General features: G+C 37.8%; 1 pseudogene; it reads left to right on the plus strand.

Annotated features, from left to right (window-relative positions):
- The first annotated feature begins 925 nt into the window (after positions 1-925).
- Positions 926-1,505, plus strand: LOC114884461 (annotated as a pseudogene).
- The last annotated feature ends 19,650 nt before the right edge of the window (positions 1,506-21,155 follow it).

Consider the following 21,155-nt stretch of genomic DNA (forward strand, 5'->3'; position numbering starts at 1 on the left):
CAGAGAAAGTGAGGCTGAAAATAACAATCTCGATACTGGATAAATGTAAACACACACAGAACAAACGAAATAACAACAATAAAACACAGATGAGCCAGAAGAATTGTGTAGATTGAAGGGGTGTGTCCAGAGACGGTCATCACTAGGTAGAGGCCTAGAGGCCTCAGAAGAGAACATCTTAATCCAGAAATGGGGCTTCGGTTCTAGAGGCTCAGAAATTGGATTTTGTGAATATCCTAGGCACAGATCAGTTTCTCAAAAACAAAAGAACATCATACAAATTCATAAGAGGCTAATGTAACAGCCGGAATGTTGCTCAGTAGATTCTTCCCTGTCGTGAAATCTACATGGGAAGCCAAATTCTGAGGAAGAGATTGAACAATTCACATGTGCTCTGGCAATCAGAATACGGCTTTTGCATTTTAAAGGCCCTGAAGCTGTTTTCTTAGGTAGGGTCGAATTCACATGGACAAAGTTTTCTCCAATTTCATGTAGTTTTCTCAACAGCAGCTTGAGGAACATTAATATAGCCAAATGATTTTTTCCATCTCTATGTTGGTTAGGGCTCAGAGGTGAGGACACACTATCAAAAAGCACCTTCTAGCCCCGAGCATTCAGAGAGCAGGATGCCACCTAACAGTACTCTCTTTAACAGAGAAAACTTTTCATTTAGACTTTAATAAATTATTGCCTATTTATAATTTGGTTTACCATAATGTGATTGTTTTTTAAAAAATCACTTTAGGCAGTGCGCTCAGCTGTCCTGCATATCTGTCTTTTGCTTCAACAGTGTTTGGAATGAACAGACCCAGGGACCTTCCTTGCTCCAGCCTCTGACCACCCTCCAACCTTTTTTCCAGTCACAACCTTTGGAATCAGCCACTCAGCTATCCTCGGCCTCCAGGACCAGCAACACAATTTTTTGCGCTTAGCTCCTTACTACCAATCAACCATGAGCTCCCAGATTCGTCAGAATTATTCTACCGAGGTGGAGGCCGCCGTCCACTGCCTGTTCAACATGCATCTGCGGGTCGGGCACGTACCTCTCTCTGGGCTCCTATTTCGACCCCGACGATGCGGCTTTGCACGTCGTGGGCCACTTTCTTCAGGAACTGGCCGAGTAAAAGCGCGAGGGCGCCCAGCGTCTCTTGAAAATGCAAAACCGGTGCTGGAGCCACGCCCTTTTCCAAGATGTGCGGAAGCCTTCTCAAGATAAGTGGGGTGAAACCCAGGACGCTGTGGAAGCCGCCATTCTCAGCGAGAAGAACCTGAACCAGGCACTATCGGATCTGCGCGCCCTGGGTTCTGCCCGCGCAGACTCCCACCTCTACGACTTCCGGGAGAGCCACTTCCTGGAGGAGCAGGTGAAACTCATCAAGCAGATGGGCGACCACCTGACCAACCGCCGCAGGCTGGCTGCTCCGCAGGCTGGGCTGGGCGATTATCTCTTTGAAAGGCTCACCCTCGAGCACGAACAGGAGTCTCTGAAGTCCAGCGGCCTCTGAGGAGCCACTCTGGCGTCAGAGCTTTTCCTGAAGCCCCACTCTGCAGCCACTAGGCAGCTTTTTAACCGCCCTGGAGCTCTCTCCCAAGCCTTGGACCAAATGGAAACAATAAAGCTTTTTGCAGCAAAAAAAAAAAAAAAATCACAAGTTCTATCTCTTATAGAGAACATACTAATCACCAACCATCCCCCCAACAAAAAAATAAAATTACGCACATACCAAACATTAGTATAGAATGCCTTTTAAAAATCCACTAATGTTCTTAAGAGAATTAAAGATTTAGCCCACTGTGGACAAGCCCTATTTTATATTTTTTTCATTTTACACATCACAGTGTGTTAAAAACTAAAAGTGAAAAAACACTATTGAAGAATGCAAAACTGTGTATCCTGCTTTGTACACTGATTTCTCCCCCAGTTTCAAAAGATCAAGATATATCAAGCATTGGAACAAGATCCTCATAGGTGAGAATATTATTGAAGATACAACATTACAGAACAAAGAGAATAAAGAGGTAGAACCAGAGGTGCCTGCCCTCAAATTCAGGGTCCCTTTTATAAGCTGTTCCATTGTCACATCTTTAAAACAGGATTGATGATATCAAAAGTGTAAGGTCATTTTTAGAGTTAAAAAAGTTAATGTAATGTGCTTGGCATATGCAGATACTCAGTAAACAGTAGGTATCACAGCTGTCATTTTAGAGATACTTCATTTTTTGAGCATTTCCTTTCCCTTCTCCAAAACAACCCTATATCCCTTCAGTTAAATGAAGTTTAACAAAATACCTTCCTAACCCACAGCATCTACAGATAGCTTAGGGAGTGTCTATATTCTTAACTTTTCCAGAAGGACACTAGTGTCTTTTGCATGGAAACAGGGTGGGTTAAAAAGAAAGAACCAATCAGTTGAGCTTCTGTTTTAATGAGAGAACTGGAGAGAAACCAGACTTCACCTTGACCAGGACATGGAGGTAAAGACTAAAAAGTGCACTTTTTTTTTTTTTTTTGCCGTACGCGGGCCTCTCACTGTTGTGGCCTCTCCTTTTGCGGAGCACAGGCTCCGGACACGCAGGTTCAGCGGCCATGGCTCACAGGCCCAGCCGCTCCGCAGCATGTGGGATCTTCGCGGACCTGGGCACGAACCCGTGTCCCCTGCATCGGCAGGCGGACTCTCAACCACTGCGCCACCAGGGAAGCCCTAAAAAGTGCATTCTTTAAGTGGAATTATCACAAAGTTCAGAGGTTGGTTTAGCTCCACTTCCTAATTCTATTTGTATTTGTTCTGTGGTGGCTTTCAAACTTTTAATATGTGTTTTCAGCAAATGCTCTTTTTAATCAAAATCTCAGAGGTAACATACAGCTTGGTGACTGTAGTTGATAATGCTGCATTGTACATTTGAAAGTTGCTAAGAGACTAGATCTTAAAAGTTCTCATCACAAGAAAACAATTATTTGTAACTTTCTGTGGTGATGGACTAACTAGACTTAATGTGGTGATCATTTCACAATATATACATGTATCAAATCATTGTGTGGTACACCTGAAACTAATATAATGTTATATGTAAATTGTATCTCCATAAAAAAGTCTTGATGCCACCAAAAAGAAGAGGACCTTAGTATGGCTTTAACTCAAACAGCCTCTCCCCTCACTGTATTGCTGAAGGCTTGAAGGGCATAGGCAGGGGAAAGGGGAAGGAGAGGAAACAGCCAACACTAATTTGCATGTAACAACATACTTTCCTCTTTTATTTGCCTCCCACTTTTTCCTTTTTGCTTCTTACTGAAGTAAATATACCAGTAGGCCTTTCAGCAGAAAGAATAATCAATGAATAATAAACTCTATAAACAATAAATGGAACAATAAACTTTCAGTCTTTGTATATCTACATTTTACACTCTTTCCTGACCAATATTTTAGCTGGGAATGGAATCCCAGCTTGCTTCCCCACAGGACTTTGCAAAAATTATTTAATTGATATCTGGCATCTGCTTTTTGCTGTGAGAAGCCTGTCATCAGTAAAATTTTCTACCTAGAAAAGAATAAGACCCTTACTTCTTTTTTCTGGTAGTTTTTAGATTTTCTAGGTATGGATTTGTTTTTCAAATCTTGCTTGCAACTTAGTGTTGCTTGCTATATTTGAGGAATCATGTCTTTCTTCAATTCTGAAAAAAAAACTGTGGCCATAATCTCTTAGAATATTAACCCTGCCCCATTCTCTCTAATCTCTCTTAGAACTCTTATTAGATAAATGTTAGAGCTTTTAATTCTTTCCTCCATGCCTCTTAATTTCTCTTCTATTTTCCCATCTCTTTATCTCTCTGAACTGCATTCTGGGTGATTCTGTTAGAGTTTGACAATTCAGAAAAGTCTTTTCTTGAGAGATCTAATTACTGATTAACCTATTGAGTTTTACTTTATGCTGAATATAAGCATTATACAAAAAAAACTATAGTTTTAACCTAATTCCCTGACTATACCAAAGAGATGAAAATGCATATTCTTATGCAAATGTTCTTTTTGTGGTAGATGTTTCTGGAGATGTTCCTGATTCATATTCTGTATAAATAGAATCTTGCCATTTCAATCCTATCATAGTGACATATTGGACACTTGTGATAAAATGAAGCCAGGAAACATTTCTAATATACACTGAGACATATATTTTTCCAGTTAATTATCTATCCCATTTTAAAGCATGCTTATTTTTAAAGTGTCAAAATGTACTAATCCATACTGCAATTGTTTGGAAAACTTCATGAACAAGTATATTTCAGCAAGAAAAGACATTTGATGCCAGCCAAATTCTCTTTTTTTCTGTCACTATAAATGGCTTTCCTATTTTCAACAGTTTTTCAAAATCGAAGTCATATCTAAGCTGACAACTTCTTTGGCAAGTCTCAGCTAGATGTAATTTGAAACAGTCAAGGAAGCAAAGCCTAAACAATAAGGTTTTTAATGGGAACGATGACAGATCCTTAACTACTGTCATACTGTGTCTGACACCAGAAGACTTGAGAGGAAATTTGTTAAATAAATACTTGCAGTTAAAGGAATACACCTGCATTTAGAGTATGTGTTCTGTGTCATAAAAATATGTAAGATCTGAGAATTCAGTGATGTTCAACACTTAACAAAAACATACCTGAAAAATATCCCTAAGGAATTTTTCTCTTTCACCTTCAGAATATTCTTTATCTATAGTCTGCATCCAAAGGTCATTAAAAGGTCACAAGGGATAAAAAAAAACAAAGCGCTCCTCCTTTTAGCCTCAGCTTAGTTCTATACAAAACAAGGTTGTTTACTTACTAAGTGAGAAGAAAATTCTAATGTGACCTTTTAACCGCTATTGCTTACACACACATATACACACATGGTTTGCTTTTACTAGAATGAGACTTTTTTACTATTAACACTATTGGTATTCATGTATTATGTATTCAGTATACATGAATATTATGTTTTAGAAACACTACAGATTGGGGGCTTCCCTAAGAAACCTAAACTAAATCACCAGGAAAGCTGAAATGAGGCTATACTTGACAGTTGGTTTAATTTATAACAATTTTCGCTACTTAAATTGCCTAAGCTTAGTTTCAGATAAAAATTACTATCTTTGTTTAGGCTTTTTATGTCTCAACAGGTAAAATACCAATTCTGATGTGTAAAAGTCCTTAATTTAAATGAAAATTACTAGGCAACATGAAGAAAAATTAAGTCTGTGTTTCAGGACACAGCTAAACCCTCCAAATCCAATGAATGTTTGCACAGCTATCATAGAGAAGAGGAAACTAGCAGGTGATTCTGGGAAAATGTGGCTTGATTATACCTCTCTTCTCCCCCACTACCAACTTCAATCTATCTCCCTTTCCTGTGCTGAATAGCTGCTCAGCCCTACAAGCTAGCAGGACCAGATAAACTCTTGGGTTCTGTGCAAGTCCTACAGGAGAGAAACCTGCAAGATTGTCTCTGTCTTACATTGGTTAAGCACTTGAGACTAGAACTGAGGGTGAGTGTCATAAAGCGGTAGATTCCAGGGAGACCACAGAAATGCAGAGACCTCTGTATTCCCAGGCAAGGTCAAGATCAACCCTAGAAAAGGGCCTGACACCCTGATACCGAAAAGGCCAAGAAGGAGCACATGATGGACCCAGTCCTTCCTTTCCTTGATCCTGGCAAAACACAAGGAAACCAAGAAATTAAAAATAGAATTACCGAGCAGAAGCAAGAAGAACTACAACCCTGCAGCCTGTGGAACAAAAACCACATTTACAGAAAGACAGACAAGATGAAAAGGCAGAGGGCTATGTACCAGAAGAAGGGAGAAGATAAAACCCAAGAAAAACAACTAAATGAACTGGAGACAGGCAACATTCCAGAAAAAGAATTCAGAATAATGATAGTGAAGATCATCCAGGACCTCGGAAAAATAATGGAGGCAAAGATCGAGAAGATGCAAAAAATGTTTAACAAAGACCTAGAAGAATTAAAGAACAAACAAACAGAGATGAGCAACACAATAACTGAAATGAAAAATACACCAGAAGGAATCAATAGCAGAATAACTGAGGCAGAAGAACAGATAAGTGACCTGGAAGACAGAATGGTGGAATTCACTGCTGCTGAACAGAATAAAGAAAAAAGAATGAAAATAAATGAAGACACCCTAAGATACCTCTGGGACAACATTAAACGCAACAACATTCGCATTATAGGGGTCCCAGAAGGAGAAGAGAGAAAGGACCAGAGAAAATATTTGAACAGATTATAGTCGAAAACTTCCCTAACGTGGGAAAGGAAATAGCCACCCATGTCCAGGAAGCGCAGCAAGTCCCATACAGGATAAACCCAAGGAGAAACACATCGAGACACATAACAATCAAATTGGCAAAAATTAAAGACAAAGAAAAATTATTGAAAGCAGCAAGGGAAAAATGACAAATAACATACAAGGGAACTCCCATAAGGTTCAAAGCTGATTGCTCAGCAGAAACTCTACAAGCCAGAAGGGAGTGGCATGAAATACTTAAAGTGATGAAAGGAAAGAACCTACAACCAAGATTACTCAACCCGGCAAGGATCTCACTCAGATTCGATGGAAAAATCAAAAGATTTACAGACAAGCAAAAGCTAAGAGAATTCAGCACCACCAAACCAGCTCTGCAACAAATGCTAAAGGAATTTATCTAAGTAGGAAACAAAAGAGAAGGAAAGGACCTACAAAAAGAAACCCAAAACAATTAAGAAAATGGTCATAGGAACATACATATCAATAATTACCTTAAACGTGAATGGATTAAATGCTCCAACCAAAAGACACAGACTGGCTGAATGGATACAAAAAAAAAGACCCATATATATGCAGTCTACAAGAGACCCACTTCATACCTAGGGATACATACAGACTGAAAGTGAGGGGATGGAAAAAGATATCCATTGCAAATGGAAATCAAAAGAAAGCTGGAGGAGCAATACTGATATCAGATAAAACAGACTTTAACATAAAGAATGTTAAAAGAGACAAGGAAGGAGACTACATAATGATCAACGGATTAACCCAAGAAGAAGATATAACAATTGTAAATATATATGCACCCAACATAGAAGCACCTCAATACATAAGGCAACTGCTAACAGCTATAAAAGAGGAAATCGACAGTAACACAATAATAGTGGGGGACTTTTAACACCTCGCTTACACCAATGGACAGATCATCCAAAATGAAAAAATTAAGGAAACAGAAGCTTTAAATGACACAATAGACCAGATAGATTTATGTCGATATTTATCGGACATTCCATCCAAAAACAGCAGAGTACACTTTCTTCTCAAGTGCGCACAGAACATTCTCCAGGATACATCACATCTTGGGTCACAAATCAAGCCACAGTAAATTTAAGAAAATTGAAATCATATCAAGCATCTTTTCTGACCACAACGCTATGAGTTAGAAATGAATTACAGGGAGAAAAACGTAAAAAACACAAACACATGGAGGCTAAACAATACGTTACTAAATAACTAAGAGATCACTGAAGAAATCAAATTGGAAATCAAAAAATACCTGGAGACAAATGACAATGAGAACACAACAATCCAAAACCTATGGGATGCAGCAAAAGCAGTTCTGAGGAGGAAGTTTATAGCTATACAAGCCTACCTCAAGAAACAAGAAAAATCTCAAATAAACAATCTAACCTTACACCTAAAGGAATTAGAGAAAGAAGAAAAACAAACAAAACCCAAAGTTAGCAAAAGGAAAGAAATCATAAAGATCACAGCAGAAACAAATGAAATAGAAACAAAGAAAACAATAGCAAAGATCAATAAAACTAAAAGCTGGTTCTTTGAGAAGATAAACAAAATTGCTAAACCATTAGCCAGTCTTATCAAGAAAAAGAGGGAGAGGACTCAAATCAATAAAATTAGAAATGAAAAAGGAGACGTTATAACAGACACCACAGAAATACAAAGCATCCTAAGAGACTACTCCAAGCAACTGTATGCCAATGAAATGGACAACTTGGAAGAAATGGACAAATTCTTAGAAAGGTATAACCTTCCAAGACTGAACCAGGAAGAAATAGAAAATATGAACAGACCAGTCACAAGTAATGAAATTGAAACTGTGACTTAAAATCTTCAAACAAACAAAAGTCCAGGACTGGATGGATTCACAGGTGAATTCTATCAAACATTTAGAGAAGAGCTAACACCCATCCTTCTCAAACTTTTCCAAAAAATTACAGAGGAAGGAACACTCCCAAACTCATTCTAAGAGGCCACCATCACCCTGATACCAAAACCAGACAAAGATACTACAAAAAAAGAAAATTACAGACAAATATCACTGATGAATATAGATGAAAAGATCCTCAACAAAATACTAGCAAAACCGAATCCAACAACACATTAAAAGGATCATACACCATGATCAAGTGAGATTTATCCCAGGGATGCAAGGATCCTTCAATATACGCAAATCAATCAATGTGATACACCATATTAACAAATTAAGGAATAAAAACCATATGCTCATCTCAATAGATGCAGAAAAAGCTTTTGACAAAATTCAACACCCATTTATGAGAAAAACTCTCCAGAAAGTGGGCATAGAAGGAACCTACCTCAACATAATAAAGGCCATATATGACAAACCCACAGCAAACATCATTCTCAATGGTGAAAAACTGAAAGCATTTCCTCTAAGATCAGGAACAAGACAAGGATGTCTACTCTCACCACTATTATTCAACATAGCTTTGGAAGTACTAGCCATGGCAATCAGAGAAGAAAAATAAATAAAAGGAATACAAATTGGAAAAGAAGAAGTAAAACTGTCACTATTTGCAGATGACATGATATTATACCATAGAGAATCCTAAAGATGCCACCAGAAAACTACGAGAGCTAATCAATGAATTTGGTAAAGTTGCAGGATACAAAATTAATGCACAGAAATCTCTTGCATTCGTATATACTAATGATGAAAAATCTGAAAGAGAAATTAAGGAAACACTCCCATTTATCATTGCAATAAAAAGAATAAAATACCTAGGAATAAACCTACCTAGGGAGACAAAAGACCTGTATGCAGAAAACTATAAGACACTGATGAAAGAAATTAAAGATGATACCAACAGATGGAGAGATATACCATGTTCTTGGATTAGAAGAATCAATATTGTGAAAATGACTATACTACCCAAAGCAATCTACAGATTCAATGCAATCCCTATCAAATTACCAATTGCATTTTTTACAGAACTAGAACAAAAAATCTTTAAATTTGTATGGAGACACAGAAGACCCCAAATAGCCAAAGCAGTCCTGAGGTAAAAAGATGGAGCTGGAGGAATCAGACTCGCTGACTTCAGACTATACTACAAAGCTACAGTAATCATGACAATATGGTACTGGCACAAAAACAGAAATATAGATCAATGGCACAAGATAGAAAGCCCAGAGATAAACCCACACTCCTGTGGTCAACTAATCTATGACAAAGGAGGCAAGGATATACAATGGAGAAAAGACATTCTCTTCAATAAGTGGTGCTGGGAAAACTGGACAGCTACATGTAAAAGAATGAAATTAGAACACTCTCTAACACCATGCACAAAAATAAACTCAAAATGGATTCAAGACCTAAATGTAAGACCAGACACCATAAAACTCTTAGAGGAACACACAGGCAGAACAATCTATGACATAAATCACAGCACAATCTTTTTTGATCCACCTCCTAGAGTAATGGAAATAAAAACCAAAATAAACAAATGGGACCTAATGAAACTTCGAAGCTTTTGCACAGAAAAGGAAACCATAAACAGGACAAAAAGACAAACCTCAGAATGGGAGAAAATATTTGCAAATGAATCAATGGACAAAGGATTAATCTCCAAAATATATAAACAGCTCATGCCGCTCAATATTAAAGAAACAAACAACCCAATCCAAAAATTTAAATTTAGGGCAGAAGACCTAAATAGACATTTCTCCAAAGAAGACTTACAGATGGCCAAGAAGCACATGAAAAGCTGTTCAACATCACTAATTATTAGAGAAATGCACATCAAAACTACAATGAGGTATCAGCTCACACCAGTTAGAATGGGCATTATCAGAAAATCTACAAACAACAAATGCTGGAGAGGGTGTGGAGAAAAGGGAACCCTCTTGCACTGTTGGTGGGATTGTAAACTGACACAGCCACCATGGAGAACACTATGGAGGTTCCTTTAGAAACTAAAAATAGAATTACCATATGACACAGCAATCCCACTGCTGGGCATATACCCAGAGAAAACCATAATTCAAAAAGACACATGGGGCTTCCCTGGTGGCGCAGTGGTTAAGAATCCACCTGCCGATGCAGGGGACACAGGTTTGAGCCCTGGTCTGGTAAGATCCCACATGCCGCACAGCAACTAAACCTGTGCGCCACAACTACTGAGCCTGTGCTCTAGAGCCCGCGAGCCACAAGTACTGAAGCCCGCGCCTAGAGCCCGTGCTCTCCAATGAGAAGCCACCGCAATGAGAAGCCTGCACACCACAACGAAAAGTAGCCCCTTCTCGTGGCAACTGGAGAAAGCCCGCGTGCAGCGACAACGACCCAACACAGCAAAAAAATAAATAAATAAAAATTAAAATAAATTTATTAAAAAAAAAAAAAAGACACATGCACCCCAATGTTCATTGCAGCACTATTTACAATAGCCAGGTCATGGAAGCAACCTAAATGCCCATCGACAGACGAATGGCTCAAGAAGATGTGGTACATATATACAATGGAATATTACTCAGCCATAAAAAGGAACGAAATTGCGTCATTTGTTGAGGCGTGGATGCATCTAGAGACTGTCATACAGAGTGAAGTAAGTCAGAAAGAGAAAAACAAATATTGTATATTAACGCATGCATGTGGGAACTAGAAAAATGGTACAGATGAACCGGTTTGCAGGGCAGAAATTGAGACACAGATGTAGAGAACAAACGTATGGACACCAAGGGGGGAAGTGGCGGGGGGTTGGCGTGGTGGTATGATGAATTGGGCGATTGTGAGTGACATGTATACACTGATGTGTATAAAACTGATGACTAATAAGAACCTGCTATATAAAAAAATATATAAAATTAAATTAAAAAAATTTTTTTAAAAGAATTCCCATATGTAATTCTATATGTAATATAGATTACATATATAATTACAAATCCACATATGTAGATTAAATATGTAATACCATATGTAATAGGTTACCAACAATCCCACTTCCTGAGTATATATCCAAAGGAAATAAAATCACTACCTATATTCCCATGTTCATTGAAGAATTTTTCATAATAACCAAGACATGCAAACAATCTACGTATCTCTCAACAGATGAATGGATAAATAAAATGTGATATATAGGGGCTTCCCTGGTGGCGCAGTGGTTAAGAATCCTCCTGCCAATGCAGGGGACACGGGTTCAAGCCCTGGTCTGGGAAGACCCCACATGTCACAGAACAACTAAGCCCGTGCACCACAACTACTGAGCCTGGGCTCTAGAGCCCACAAGCCATAACTACTGAAGCCCACGTGCCACAACTACTGAAGTCCGCGCGCCTAGAGCCCATGCTCCGCAACAAGAAAAGCCACCACAAGGAGAAGCCTGTTGCACCGCAACAAAGAGTAGCCCCCGCTTGCCACAAGCAGAGAAAGCCCGTGCGCAGCAACAAAGACCCAATGCAGCCAAAAATAAAATAAATAAAAATAATTTTTTTAAAAAATGTGATATATATATATATTACAACACACACACTAGAATGTTATTCAGTCTTAAAAGAGAAGGAAATCTTGCTATTTGCAAAAGCATGGATGGACTAGGAGGGCCTTACACTAAGCAAAATAAGCAAGATAGACAGAAATTACATGTTGTTACTTATATGGGGAATCTAAAAAAAAAAATTCAAACTCATAGAAAATGGTGGTTGCCAGAGACTGAGTGAGGGATGAGGGAAATGGGGAAAGGTTGGTAAAAGGGTACAAAGTTTCAGTTATAAGAGGAATAAGGTCAGAGAATCGAATGTATAACATGGTGACCATATTTGATAATACTGTATTGTATCACTGAAATTTGCTAGGACAGTAAAACTTAAGTTTTCTCACCAAAAAAAAAAAAAAAAAAAAAAAAGGAAATATGTGAGGAAATGGATATGTTAATTAACTTGATGGAGGAAGGGAATCCCTTTACAATGTATACATTTATCAAATCAAGATGTTGTATACTTTAAATATATTACAATTTTATTTGTCAATTATATCCCATAAAGCTTGAAAAAAAGAGTGAACTAAATATCAAATAAGTGTAAATAAAGAAAAATCAGGGGTAAGATATTAATATCTGAGAAGTTAAAATATGATACTTACAGTAAAGAAGACAAATAAGCATATTAGTTGAGGTATTTTAAGAATGTGACCTATCTAATAGAAAAAATTACAAAGGATAAAAATCAATAAACTGAATGTATTGGGTATATATGTGTGACATACATGTGATACATATATAATAATTTTTATAGAGAGAAAACCTTATATTCCTCAAATATTGAGTGTTTGTTTTTTCATATCTCCATGAAATATTTTTTTAAAATTAATCTGAACTTGTTAAAAAATTAATAAATTTTTAATGTCATTTTTGTACAGAACATATTCTTTGTTCACCAATACAATTAGAAACAAATAATATTAAATGATTGAAAAAGCTTTCCATATCTGAAAATTTATAACACACTTCTTAATAAACCTTGGAATGAAAACAAAATCAAAAGGGAAATTTCAAACTATCTGGAAAACAATGCAAGAGAAAACAGCCCATAAAAACACCGCTGAAAGAAAACAAAAGCACTACTCAGAAGAAAACATTGATTCAAAAGCCTCCATTACCAGAAAATAAGAATAAAAAGGAACTTGGTACTCATCTTGAAACACTAAAAAAATAAAGAAAGAAAGAAAGAAGAAAGAAACAAAAAAGCAAGGAAGTTATACAAGTCTAATTAAGGAAAAAGAAAAATACTGTAATTATTATAAATAAATTCAAAAACTGATTCTTAGAAGGAATTTATAAATTAAATAAGTCCTTCATGAGTCTACATAAGGGAGAATAGAGAGAAGAAAAAAACAAGCTTACAAATGGAAAAGGAAACATAATCACAGATAGAGAAGAGATTGAAAGAATTATAAGACAATACTGCAGACAACTATATGGTAACAAATTTGAAAATCTAGAGGAAATGAAAAAAACTGGCAAAAAATGACCCAAAATGATGTGAAAACTTCAATAAGCTAGATTGCCGTATAACAGATTTAAAAGGTGATTAATAACTCATCATTGAAAAACAGCACCATGAACACATACGTTTACAGCTCAGTTTTATTTAGCTTTTAAAAAGGTGTTTTTAAACCCTAGCAACAAACCTTAACAAATTTGTTTTAATTTTTTAAATTAATTTTTATTGGAGTATAGTTGATTTACAATGTTTTGTTAGTTTCTGCTGTGCAACGAAGTGAATCACTTATACAGATACATATATCCACTCCTTTTTTTAGATTCTTTTCCCATATAGGTCATTACAAAGTATTGAGTAGAGTTCCCTGTGCTATACAGTAGTTTTTTTTTATCAGTTATCTATTTTATTTATAGTAGTGTGTATATGTCAGTCCCAATCTCCCAATTTATCCCTTACCCAACGTTTTCCCCTTGGTAACCATAACAAACCTTAAAAAATTTTAAAGAATGGAAATCATACAAAATATGTCTCTGAAAATAATGAATTAAACTAGAAATCAACAGAAACATTTTTTAAAATCTCCAAACACATGGAAATTAAACAACACACTTCTAAAAGCCTATGAGGAAGTCTCAATGTAAATTAGAAAATATCTTGAATGAAATGAAAACGAAAATACAACACATCCCAAATTAATGAGATATTACTAAAGCAGTGTTTAGTGAGAAATTTAGAGCAATAATTTTTTATATTGGAAAAACTGATCTCTAATCAATAATCTAAACTTTCACCTTAAGCTAGAAAAAAGAGAGAGAGAGCAAAAGAAATCCTAAGCAAGTAGAGGAATGAAACTATAATAAAGGTAAGAGCAAAAATCAATAAAATTGAGAACAGAGAAGCAACAGAGAAATTTAATGAAACCAAAATTACTTCCTTGAAAACATTATTAAAAGGGATAAACCTCCAGAGTAAGACTGACAAAAAATAAATTTTTTAAAAACACAAATTACCAATATCAGAAATGGAAAAGGGGACATCCCTATAGACTCTGCAGACATTAACAGGATACTAAGGGAATACTACAAATAATACCAGACACATACATTTGACAACAACAACAAAAATGGACCACTTTCTCAAAATCCACAAATTACCAAAATTTGCACAAGAAGAAATAAATAATCAGAATAGTTCTTGTATTAGTTGACTAGGGCTGCCATAAGTAAGGACTACAAATTGAGTGACAAACAGTAGAAATTTATTGTCTCAGTTCTGGAGGCTACAAGTGCAAGATCAACGTGTCAATAGGGTTGGTTCTTTCTGAGGGTTCTGAGAGAGAATCTGTCACATGTGCTCTTCTAGCTCCTGGTGGTTTGCTGGCAATCTTTGGCATTCCTTGGCTTGTAGAAGCATCACCCTGTCTCTGCTTTCATCTTCACATTATGTTCTCCCTGTGTGCACATTTGTGTCCAAATTTCCTTTTTGTTACAAGGACACCAGTCATATTGGATTAGAGGCCCATTCTACTCCCCTATGATCTCATCTTAACTAATTACATCTTAACTAATTTCACTCTGCTTCTAAACAGGTTTACATTCTGAGGTACTGAGGGATAGGACCTCAATGCATGAATTTTGGAGAAGATACAATTCAACCTGTAACAGTTCTGTAACTATTGGGCTGGCCAAAAGGTTAGTTTGTTTTTTTCCATCAGATGGCTCTAGTAGCACTTAGTTGTGTTTAACGTCATTCGAAACAATTTTGTTAGATTGTATGTGAAAGCTGTCATATCAGCGTGCATTTAAAACAAAGACTTATCAAAACTGGTGAATTTTTGCGTAGCCATTTTAATATTAAATATGAAAAAAACATTTTGGCATATGATTTATTATTTCAAGAAACGTAAAATCCCAACGGAACACACACAAAAAAAGATTTGTGCAGTGTATGGAGAAGGTGCTCTGACTGACGGAACATGTCAAAAGTGGTCTGTGAAGTTTCTTGCTGGAAATTTCTCGCTGGACGATGCTCCACGGTCAGGTAGATCTGCTGAAGTTGATAGCGATCGAATTGAGACATTCATTGAGAACAATCAATGTTATACCACGTGGGAGATAGCTGACATACTCAAAATATCCAAATCAAGCACTGAAAATCATTTGCACCAGCTTGGTTACGTTCATCACTTTGATGTTTGGGTTCCACATACGTTAAGCGGAAAAAACCTTCTTGACCGTATTTCAGCATGCGATTCTCTACTTAAACGTAATGAAAACATTCCGTTTGTAAAACAAATTGTGACTGGCGATGAAAAGTGGATACTGTGCAATAATGTGGAACAGAAGAGATTGTGAGGCAAGCGAAATGAACCACCACCAACCACACCAAAGGCCGGTCTTCAGCCAAAGAAGGTGATGTTGTGTATATGGTGGGATTGGAAAGGAGTCCTCTATTATGAGCTCCTTCCAGAAAACCAAACGATTAATTCCAACAAGTACTGCTCCCAGTTAGACCAACTGACAGTAGCATTCGACAAAAAGCATCCAGAATTAGTCAACAGAAAACGCATAATCTTCCCTCGGGATAACGCAAGACCGCATGTTTCTCTGACGAGGGGCAAAAACTGTTACACCTTCCCTGGGAAGTTCTGACCATATTCACCAGACGTTGCACCTTCGGATTTCTATTTATTTAGTTCTTTACAAAATTCTCTTAATGGAAAAAATTTCCATTCCCTGGAAGGCTGTAAAAGGCACCTGGAACAGTTCTTTGCTCAAAAACATCAAAAGTTTTGGGAAGATGGAATTATGAAGTTGCCTGAAAAATGGCAGAAGGTAGTGGAACAAAAGGGTGAATACGTTGTTCAATAAAGTTCTTGGTGAAAATGAAAAATGTGTCTTTTATTTTTACTTAAAAAACTGAAGACACTTTTTGGCCAACCCAATATTAAAGAAACTGAATTAGTAGTTTAAACCTTCTGGAAAAAGAAGTCCCTACTAACAGATGGTTTCACTGGTGAAGTCTATCAAACATTCAAGGAGAAAAATAGCACCAATTCTGCATAACCTCTTCCAGAAACACTTCCCATCTATGTTATGAGATGAGCATTACCCTGATTCCAAAGCCAGACAAAAAAGTACAAAAAAGAAACTACAGATCAACAGATCAATATCTATCCTGAACTTAGATACAAAAATGCTCAGCAAAGTGTGAGCAAATTCAGTGTGTCAATATATATTAAAAATGTTACAATGACCAAGTGAGATTTATCCCAGAAATGCTATTTATCCCCAAAATACTAGTTCAATATTTGAACATCAATCAATGTATTCCATTATATTTATAGCCTGAAGAAAAAAAACACATGATCATATCAGTTGATACAGAAAATACTATTTGACGAAATCTAACATCCATTCATATTCATGATTTAAAAAAAAAAAAAACTCTCAGCAAAGTACAAATAAAAGGAAAATTCCTAAAAGTGACAGTGAACATTTACCAAAAAAAAAATCATAGCTAACATCACATTTAATTATGAAAGGCTGAATGATTTCCCATAGATTGGGAACAAGGCAAGGATATCCATTCTCACCACTCCTGTTTAACATCATACTAGAGACCTAGCCAATGCAATAAGACACCAAAAAGAATAAAAGGCATACACATTGAAAAGAAAAAAATAAAATGTCCTTAGTCCCAGGTCTAACAGTTGTCTATATGGAATATCCCAAGGAATCTACAACTAAAACTCTGAGAACTAACAATTGAGCTTAGCAAGACTGCAGGATACAAGGTCAACAAATACACCAGACAAAACAAAATGAAACTAGCAAACAAAAAATTAATGTTCTATACTATATATTAGCAATGGACCATTGGAAACAAATTTTTTAAATACCATTTATAATAGCTATAAAAATGAAGCATATAAATATAAAAAATATATGCATGGATTTTGTATGATGAAACTGAAAAAATCCTGGTAAAAGAAATGAAAGAAGACCTAAATACATGTAAATACATACTACATTCATGGATTGGAAGGCTCAATATAGTAAAGATGTCAATTCTCCCCAAACTGATCTACAGATTCAACACAATTCCAAAAAAATCTCAGCCAGTATTTTTGTAGATATAGGTAACTGATTCTAAGTTTTATATAGAAAGGCAAAGGAACTAGAAGAGTCAAATATTTTTGCAAATTAACAAAGTTAGAAGAATCACATGCTCAATTTAAGAAATGCTATAAAACTAAAACTACATTAATCAAAACACTGTATACTCACAAAGGGATAGACACATGGATCAATGGACTAGAATATAGAGTGTACCAAAAGACCCGGACAAGCATGGCCAACTGATTTTTGACCAACATGCAAAGCTAATAGAATTAAGAAAAGATAGTCTTTTCATCAAATGATATTGGAACAACTGGACATCTATATGCAATAGAGTAATCCTCAACCTAATACAAAATTTAATTATACTCCATACAAAATATACTCAAAATGGGTCATAGATCCATTAGATCATGGATCTCAATGTAAGACAAAACTATAAGATTTTTGGAATAAAACAGAAAAATCTTCATGATCTGGAGTTAAGAAAAGCGTTCACGAATATGACACCAAAAGCACAGTCCACAAAATGAAAAGCTGACAAATCAGATTTCATCAAAATTAAAACTTTTGGAGGGGGAGCTTCAAGATGGCAGAAGAGTAACCCGTGGAGATCACCTTCCTCCTCACAAATACATCAGAAATACATCTGCATGTGAACAACTCCTACAGAACACCTACTGAACGCTGGCAGAAGACCTCAGACCTCCCAAAAGGCAAGAAACTCCCCACGTACCTGGATAGGGCAAAAGAAAAAAGAAAAACCAGAGGCAAAAGAATAGAGATGGAACCTGCACCAGTGGGAGGGAGCTGTGAAGCAGGAAAAGTTTCCACACACTAGGAAGCCCCTTCACGGGCGGAGCCTGCAGGTGGCGGAGGGGGGAAGCTTCGGAGCCACGGAGGAGAGCACAGCAACAGGGGTATGGAGGGCAAAGTGGAGAGATTCCCGCACAGAGGATCACTGCCGACCAGCACTCACCAACCCAAGAGGCTTGTCTGCTCACCCGCAGGGGCGGGCCGGGGCTGGGAGCTGAGGCTCGAGCTTCGGAGGTCAGATCCCAGGGACAAGACTGGGGTTGGCTGCGTGAACACAGCCTGAAGGGGCTAGTGCACCACAGATAGCCGGGAGGGAGTGCGGGAAAAAGTCTGGAGCTGCTGAAGAGGCAAGAGACTTTTCTTGCCTCTTTGTTTCCTGGTGCATGAGGAGAGGGGATTAAGAGAGCCACTTAAAGGAGATCCAGAGACGGGAGCGAGCCGCGGCTATCAGCGCGGACCGCAGGGACGGGCATGAGGCGCTAAGGCTGCAGCTGCAGCCACCGAGAAGCCTGTGTGCAAGCACAGGTCACTCTCCACACCTCCCCTCCCCAGAGCCTGTGCAACCCGCCACTGTCAGTGTCCCGGGATCCAGGGACAACTTCCCCAGGAGAACGCACGGCGCGCCTAAGGCTGCTGCAATGTCAGGCCGGCCTCTGCCACCACAGGCTCACCCCGGATACGTACCCCTCCCTCCCCCGGCCTGAGGGAGACACAGCCCCCGAATCAGCTGCTCCTTTAACCCCGTCCTGTCTGAGCGAAGAACAGATGCCCATAGGCGACCTACAGGCAGAGGCAGGGCCAAATCCAAAGCTGAAACCCAGAAGCTGTGCAAAGAAAGAAGAGAAAGGGAAATCTCTCCCAGCAGCCTCAGGAGCAGCGGATTAAATCTCCAAAATCAACTTGATGTACACTGAATCTGTGGAATACCTGAATAGGCAATGAATCATGCCAAATTAAGGTGGACTTTGGGAGCAAGGATATTTCTTTTTTTTCCTTTTTCTCTTTTTGTGAGTGTGTATGCGTATGCTTCTGTGTGTGATTTTGTCCGTATAGCTTTGCTTTTACCATTTGTCCTAGGGTTCTGTCTGTCTGTTTTTTTTTTCCTTTTGCAGCTTTTTTTTGCACAGTTTTTAGCGCTTGTTATAATTGGTGGATTTGTTTTTGGGTTTGGTTGCTCTTTTCTTTCTTTATTTTTTTAATACTTAAAAACATCTTTTCATAGTTATTTTTTATTGTAATAACTATTTTATTTTATTTTATCTTCTTTCTTTCTTTCTTCTCTCCCTTTTACTCTGACCATGTGGATGACAGGCTCTAGGTGCTCCAGCCAGGTGTCAGGGCTGTGCCTCTGAGGTGGGAGAGCAAAGTTCAGGACATTGGTCCACAGGAGACCTCCCAGCTCCACGTAATATCAAACGGCAAAAATATCCCAGAGATCTCCATCTCAACGCCAAGACCCATCTCCACTCAACGACCAGCAAGCTCCAGTGCTGGACACCCTATGCCAAACAACTAGGAAGACAGGAACACAACCCCACCATTAGCAGAGAGGCTGCCTAAAATCATAATAAGGCCACAAACACACAAAAACACACCACCAGACGTGGACCTGCCTACCACTAACACAAGATCCAGGTTCATCCACCAGAACACAGGCACTAGTCCCTTCCACTTAGGAAGCCTACAAAACCCACTGAACGAACCTTAGCCACTGGGGGCAGACACCAAAAACAACGGGAACTACAAACCTGCAGCCTGCAAAAAGGAGACCACAAACACAGTAAGTTAAGCAAAATGAGAAGACAGAGAAACACACAGCAGATGAAGGAGCAAGGTAAAAACCCACCACACCGAACAAATGAAGATGAAACAGGCAGTCTACCTGAAAAAGAATTCAGAATAATGATACTAAAGATGATCCAAAATCTTAGAAACAGAATGGAGAAAATACAAAAAAAGTTTAACACAGAGCTAGAAGAACTAAAGAGCAAACAAACAGTGATGAACAACACAATAAATGAAATTAAAATTTCTCTAGAAGGGGTCAATAGCAGAATAACGGAAGCAGAAGAACGGACAAGTGACCTGGAATATAAAATAGTGGAAATAACTACTACAGAGCAGAATAAAGAACAAAAAATGAAAAGAATTGAGGACAGTCGCAAAGACCTCTGGGACAACATTAAACACCAACATTCGAATTATAGGGGTCCCAGAAGAAGAAGAGAAAAGGAAAGGGACTGAGAAAATATTTGAAGAGATTTTAATTGAAAACTTCCGTAATATGGGAAAGGAAATAGTCAATCAAGTCCAGGAAGCACAGAGACGCCCATACTGAATAAATCAAAGGAGAAACATGCCAAGACACATATTAATCAAACTATCAAAAATTAAATACAAAGAAAAAACATTAAAAGCAGCAAGGGAAAAACAACAAATAACACACAAGGGAATCCCCATAAGGTTAACAGCTGATCTTTCAGCAGAAACTCTGCAAGCCAGAGGGGAGTGGCAGGACATATTTAAAGTGATGAAGGGGATAAACCTACAACTGAGATTACTCGACCCAACAAGGATCTCATTCAGATTTGACGGAGAAGTTACCTTTACAGACAAGCAAAAGCTAAGAGAATTCAGCACCACAAAACCAGATTTACAACAAATGATAAAGGAACTTCTCTAGGCAGGAAACACAAGAGAAGGAAAAGACCTACAATAACAAACCCAAAACAATTAAGAAAATGGGAATAGGAACATACATATCCATAATTACCTTAAATGTAAAACGATTAAATGCTCCCACCAAAAGACATAGACTGGTTGAATGGATACAAAAACAAGACCCAAATATATGCTGTCTGCAAGAGACCCACTTCAGACCTAGGGACACATATAGACTGAAAGTGAGGGGATGGAAAAAGATATTCCATGCAAATGGAA

Source organism: Monodon monoceros, unplaced genomic scaffold, assembly GCF_005190385.1.
Source record: "Monodon monoceros isolate NGI ecotype Baffin Bay Population unplaced genomic scaffold, NGI_Narwhal_1 Super_Scaffold_5, whole genome shotgun sequence".
In the NCBI taxonomy this organism is placed as follows: Eukaryota; Metazoa; Chordata; class Mammalia; order Artiodactyla; family Monodontidae; genus Monodon; species Monodon monoceros.